This window comes from Myotis myotis, unplaced genomic scaffold (genome assembly GCF_014108235.1).
Source record: "Myotis myotis isolate mMyoMyo1 unplaced genomic scaffold, mMyoMyo1.p scaffold_m19_p_5, whole genome shotgun sequence".
NCBI classification, from domain to species: Eukaryota; Metazoa; Chordata; class Mammalia; order Chiroptera; family Vespertilionidae; genus Myotis; species Myotis myotis.
This window is the reverse complement of record NW_023416357.1, coordinates 60,566,377-60,573,437: the sequence shown is the minus strand read 5'-3', so window position 1 is coordinate 60,573,437 and position 7,061 is coordinate 60,566,377. Positions and strand designations below refer to the sequence as shown.

The window sequence follows — 7,061 nt, the reverse complement described above, 5'->3', positions numbered from 1 at the left end:
AATAAATGTCTAACTTCTTGAAAAATAATATTGCAAAAGCATATTTAGAAATCACTTACAAAGAATGCATTACAAAGACGTAAAATAATGAACAATATCTAAATGATAAGATGTTTTCAAAAAGTTTGTGCTTACACAAAAAACAACACCAAAGGTCAAAATGTACAGATTCTGGAATGCAGTCAAATTTTTATGGTGAATAGCAATTTACCTATTTACTTGCAAATAACTAAAATCTTCTCATTAAAACATGTCTTCTGCTAAGTGACAACATGTTTGTGATAATCAACAACAACCAAGCATTATATATGTAAATATATCCCTTGTATCATCTCAATCATGAAAACTCTACAGAGTGATTTTAAAAATACAACTACAGAATTTTTGTCCAAACATCAAATGATTTTTAAAGTAATTTCCTCTTTCCATATGAAGACAGGAGAGAACACTGGCACCTATTCAAATTTCCTATAAAATTATAATTGCAGTATTTTTTAAAGGCATTCAGTGTACTGGTATACACATAAGGCAGGCTGTTTTCACCCAATGAACAGGATGTTTTGCTTTAGCTTCAGTGATATAAAAATACATGTTAGACAAGCATATGTTATCGTTCTTATTAAATATTCCTTGAAAAACTAAAACCAAAAAAAATATCATCAGAGTATTTCAAAATAAGAAAAAAAAAAACAAATGAAAATTTGATACCTGAAAAATATGGTAATTGAAATTAAGAATAATATAGAGTTGTTTATAAAAGATTAAACAGAGATTGAAAAGAAAATTAGAATTAAAGATAGATTAGGAAAAATAATATTCAGAATGTAATACAGAGAGACATTAGGATGGAAAATAAAGCAAATACTATAACAGAAACAAAAGTATTTTTCAAAAATATCCTTTAGCAGAATATTAATATTTAAGATAATGTTTATCAAGAATAAAGCAAACTGATTAGTATTTTCAGAATGATAAAAGTCAATTGATCTTTGTTTTTTTTCCTTTTAAAGTAATATAAAAGTAAAGACTTAACCCATTTTAATTGCAAGAACACTTTATAGCAAAATGTGCTTTTGAATATTTCTCAGGCATTCTTATAGAAAAATATCTAGTTGCTTTTGCTATTTGCTATGAAAATCTCAGCTTAAAAATAGTAAGAACCAAAATAATTTTAAAGTTATATCTGGTCATTCTAAATGATAAATTTTAACTGAATATATTTAATAAATAAAAATATAAGAACTAGAACAATATATTTGGTCTACAAGGAAAAGGCTGGTTCTGAGGTGCATAGTAAATATTTATTGAATGAATGAATAAATAAAGAATTAATTTTGATGATAAAAAATCTGTTAAATTTTCTATTTTGAGAATCTACAAAAAGTTATTGGTTTATTATTACTACTTTTTAGCTTAGAAATAAAGTTACCAGAAAATCATAAAAACAATAGAAAACAGTTTAATTGCTTTATATTGGTAAATGCAGGGAAGTACTTGACAGCATACATTAGAGAAATAAGTTACATTTCATATTTTTTAATGTTTGATTGCAACTTACACTAAGAAAAGTTCAATAAAGTGTGATAGTTATTGAAAAAATAATAAAATAATTTTCAAATTAACTGCTAGAGTCAGGATGCCCTGACTTCATATACTTATTACTCAGTCATAAGGGGAGTATTCATATAATTGTTCTGGAATGAATAATAACCTATAATAATAAAAGTGTAATATGCTATTTAGACCAGACGTCCTTCCTTACTTCCAAACAAAGCTGTGGCAGTGGGCGGGGACCGAGGCAGAGGTGGCAGAGGCCCGCGGCCACAGCCCTTGCACGAATTTCGTGCATCGGGCCTCTAATCCTTTCATATTTATCTTTTGAATCTCTTCCTTTTAAAATCTGAAAGTAAAATGTGAAAAAATTTAAAATAGGACAGGGCTCAGTAACTTTTAGCTATACTGTTCAAAATGTATAAATGCCGGTTGAAAACATTTTCTCTCTTTTCTTTTACCATATAATGTTTTACTTAATGTAGGGACTTTAAAATAATCCTTTAATAGAGAAAATACAAATGGCAGATTACACATATACAGAATGAATAAATGATTTTAAGACAGGTAGTTTTTTTCTCTCTGATATTTAACAATTAGCTTTCCATTATTAAAATATATTAGTTATTTTAAAAAATATTTTATCTATTCTTATGATATTATTTATTAAAATTTTTGCTATAAGTCCAGGTGTTAAAAATTGAATAATGAAGGTTTAAAAATGCATAATCTTTGTACCGTACAAAAATCTGCTTCATAGCATTTCAAGTCATCTACAAAACAGAAATAAATAACAAAGTTTTTTCCTGGAGGTTAGCATAAAGCATTCTAGATATCTGAGGAAAGCAGGGTCCAAGAAGAGAAAGAACCCTTCTACTTCCCCATCAAAACTGTCCGGACCTTGGAGGAAGAGCAAGGCCAGAAGCATTCTACAGCTACCCCTGACTTAGTGCATTGGGCTTTTGGTTTTTCATTTTTCCCCCAACCTCACAGAGCTGATGTTTACTTACAAGCTGTTTTTTCCCCTAATATATCTGACTTTTGACTGACAGCCGGTTTATTCAGTATCTGAACTTGAATGGCACTGAACGCTTCAGATACTCCCTTCTCTTTTCCAGGTCTCTTCTCGGAAGAAGACAAGAAATCTCTGACTGTTGATTCCGAGGGAAGTGATTTCTATGCACATGTGATTTTTACTCATTGAAATGCATGACAAATGTTGAATAAATAATATCTACAGATACAATGTGTGTGTTTGTTCAATGCAAATAACACTCTGAAACCTCTAATATCCTTATGGTTCTTGAGCATGTTTATGTACAAATGAAGCATACTCAGTCAATCCCAGGAAACTGTTTATTTAACCTCAAAAGTTTCACTGCAGCCAGTAAAAGCAAGATAATTCACCATAAATAGTGAATTTCCATTCTGACACTTTTCATTCTGTGGTATTAAACTTTCCTTTTCCATTTTACTTTTAAAAGTTGAGTTACAGAAAGGTTTGCACATTTAAAATTCCCCACAGACAAAAGCTCTGAAATAGCCACAACACAATAAGCAGGAAGTTTAACCATTCATATTTCCTAATAGTGCAGGTAAGCCATCAAGTAGAAGATTAGAATTTAATGACAGATCTGTATCTGTTTATTGGGCTTTAGAGAAATGGTACTTTAAGTTCGGATATTTTTTCAGTGCATTTTATGCAGAAATACTCTGGGAATCACATAATTCAACAAGGAGTGAAAACAGTAACCTAGGTTAATATGAAATTTTCTGTGGACTTTGTGCATTTCTCAGAGCACATAGCATTGTGAATCTTCACACAGGACATTTTTGGACGTGTTGTTCACCAAACTTATTTAAAGAAGAACTACCATTTGAAAGCAGAATCAGTGAGGACTATTATTCATCTGAACATACTTTCTGAAATGGTGGACTAGGAATGCTATAAAAGGATTTCACGTTAGTCCTTATATTCCTTATATGTCTCACTTCTGGATATTACTGCTCTTTCTCTAAGTGTCAATTACTTGACTGGCATCATGGATACTTTATCAGTGAATGGATCTGTGAGATGTCATGCTTATATTTTGTGCCTTTTAAAAAGTATCTCATATTTCTGAATGGATGATTAGAAAGGATAGTGTGTAAACACCCTTTTTTATAGACTAAATTGTATCCCCCCAAAATCCATATATTGAAGCCCTAACTCCCAATGTGGCCGTTGAGAAGATAAATAAGGTTAAATGAGGGCATAGGTTGGGCTGCAATTCAATAGGTCCCTATAAGAAGAGGAAGGGACACCAGAGTGCACTCACACTGAGAAAAAGCCAATGAGGACACAGCAAAAAGGTGACTGTCTGCAAGCCATGAGGAGCGTTTCCCCAGAAACCAACCCTGCCAGCATCTTGATCTTGGACTTCCAGCTTCCGGAACTGTCAGAAAGTAAATTTCTGTTGTTTAAGCCACACAGTCTGTGGATTTTGTTACAGTAGCCCCGGCAGACTAATACAGCTCCCAAATTAAAAGCAAAGCACATGGAAACACTTTTGTTTCTCTGAATTTGTTTTTAACTTTTCCTCTATCATCGCTCAATATCCAGTGAGACTAAATGATAGAAACCTGTGTCCAAGTGCAACACAGAAATTGAGATGCTCTTATGGGAGAAAGGGAGATAAAAGTTTTACTCTACTAGATCCCTTTAATTTTCTTAATAATGTCAATACCAAAAATCTTTGGGGTGGCAATACTGCTTTTTTCTTACTTTTAAAACAGTTGTTACTTACATAGCTACCAGTGCTTTTAAAAACATCTTGAAAAGAAAAGGAAAATAATTTACTCAATAGCTTTTCTATTTCAATAATATTTTTTTTTTCACTCTTAAGGGTACATTGTTGAGAAATCCAAAGTGTAAAATCCATTACCTGCCATTATTGCATTAACATTAAAAAATATGCATTTTAACAAAAAGATATTCAAAAACAAAATAAAAAAGCATGACTTATAAATACATAAATATCCATGCATACTTTTATAATGATAGCTACTGGAACAATGAGACCTTTTCAAATGCCACGTTCATTCCAACTGCCTCTTTCCTACAATTTGGTAATACCAGGAGTCGTAAGAGAGCTTCTGTGGTCAAAGTCACATTCCCCCTTTCTAGCCTGTAGCTGATAATGAAAATGTGATGGATCTTCCAGCTTAGCTTGGATGCTTTCTCATTAACTCACTTCTGGTAGTAAACTGTGGCAGGTCTTCCCCTTCAACCCCATCAGCCATTTCCACCACCTTATCTAAAAGGTCTTTGTTATAACTGCAACCCAGGAAGAGGTGGTTGGCCCAGTCCCAGGAGAGGGACAGCAGCTGGTCCAGATGGCTGGGGCCCTCAGGCGGGTTGCACTAGTCGGGCAGGTGGTGCAGGACAAATTGCATATGGGCCTTCCATGGCTTCCCGCTCTCCGAGTAGGAGAGGAACTGCTCGGGAAGTCAGTGGCCTGCGGTACCCCAGAAACCAGCTCCCCCACCGCTGCGGTGGCATCACCACCCACCATGGTGCCCTCTGCCTAGGGAAAGACCCACCCGCCTTCAGTAACATCTTTAACATCAATCCATTCTGATAAAGCTTAAATAATGACTCCATTCAGTCCTTGGTAAAGATAATAAGCAAAAGTCCACTGTATTGCATTAAGTTAATCAGCTCTCCAGATAAACCATTTCCACAAATGCAAAGCGCCATAACTCTTCCTTTACACTTCTTTTTTTTAAAAAAATTAAATCTTTATTATTCAGATTATTACAGTTGTTCCTCTTTTTTCCCCCATTAGCTCCCCTCCACCTGGTTCCCACCACACCCTCTGCCCTTACCCCCCTCACACTGTCCTCATCCATAGATATACAATTTTTTTCCAGTCTCTTCCCATACCCTCCACACCCCTTTCCCCTCGAGAATTGTCAGTCCACTCCCTTTCTATGCCCCTGGTTCTATTATATTCACCAGTTTATTCTGTTCATCAGATTTTTTATTCACTTGATTTTTAGATTCACTTGTTGATAGATATGTATTTGTTTTTCATAATTTTTATCTTTACCCTTTTCTTCTTCTTCCTCTTCTTAAAGGATACCTTTCAGCATTTCATATAATACTGGTTTGGTGGTGATGAACTCCTTTAGCTTTTCCTTATCTGTGAAGCTCTTTATCTGACCTTCAATTCTGAATGATAGCTTTCCTGGGTAAAGTAATCTTGGTTGTAGGTTCTTGGTATTCATCACTTTGAATATTTCTTGCCACTCCCTTCTGGCCTGCATAGTTTCTATTGAGAAATCAGCTGACAGTTGTATGGGTATTCCCTTGTAGGTAACTGACTGTTTTTCTCTTGCTGCTTTTAAGGTTCTCTCTCTGCATTTAGCCCTTGGCATTTTAATTATGATGTGTCTTGGTGTGGTCCTCTTTGGATTCCTTTTGTTTGGGGTTCTCTGTGCTTCCTGGACTTGTAAGTCTATTTTTTTTCACCAGGTAGGGAAGTTTTCTGTCATTATTTCTTCAAATAGGTTTTCAATATCTTGCTTCCTCTCTTCTTCTGGCAACCCCATAATTCGGATGTTGGTTCATTTGAAGTTGTCCCAGAGGCTCCTTACACTATCTTCATATTTTTGGATTCTTTTCTTTTGTTTGTTTTTCCGGTCGGATGTTTTTTGCTTCTCTGTATTTCAAATCTTTGACTTGATTCTTGCGATCCTCTAGTCTGCTATTGGATCTCTGTATAATATTCTTTATTTCAGTCAGTGTATGCCTAATTTCCAGTTGGTCCTTTTTCATATGTCTCACTAGATTTATCGAGGATCTCACTAAATTTATTGGTCGGTTTCTAGAAAATTTTTGAAAAACCTTATGACGTGGTTTTGAACTCTATATCCAGTAGTTTGCTTTCCTCCATTTCTGTAATTTGTGACCGGTTTCTTTGTCTCTGCATTTTGGCTGCTTCCCTGTGTTGATAGAGTGGCTTTCTGTGCTAAGTGTCCTATAGGGCCCAGTGGCTCAGCCTCCCCACTTACCTGAGGTGGACACTCTTGGTGTACCCCTTTGTGGGCTTTGTGCACAGTCTTGTTGTAGTTAAGCCTTGATTGTTGTTGATATCACTGGGAGGAACTGACCTCCAGGCCAATTGGCTGAGAGAATCAGCTGTGTCTATGGTGGGAGAACTTCTGTGCTGGAGACACCCTTATAGGGCAAGACTCGCTTCAGTGGGGCTTTGGTGCTCACTGAGTCTGCCCCCTGAGTGTGTCCCTTATAGATCTGAGGAGTTGTAATCTGGATGGTCCCACTCTGACCACTGGGTACACTGGCTCTTGGATCTCTAAAGAGGTGCTAATTTAGCCTCTGCCTGAGGCTACCCAGCAGGAGCTACAAAGAGAGCTGCAGATTCTTCTTCTTTGTTTGGGGTTTGGAGGTGCCCAGATGAGGCCCAGCTGTGAAGCAATGCAAGCTACTGTGGGGTCTTGGGCCTTCT

At 35.6% G+C, this 7,061-nt stretch overlaps 1 pseudogene; it reads right to left on the bottom strand.

Annotated features, from left to right (window-relative positions):
- Nucleotides 1-4,755: 4,755 nt before the first annotated feature.
- Nucleotides 4,756-5,105, bottom strand: LOC118655930 (annotated as a pseudogene).
- Nucleotides 5,106-7,061: the final 1,956 nt, after the last annotated feature.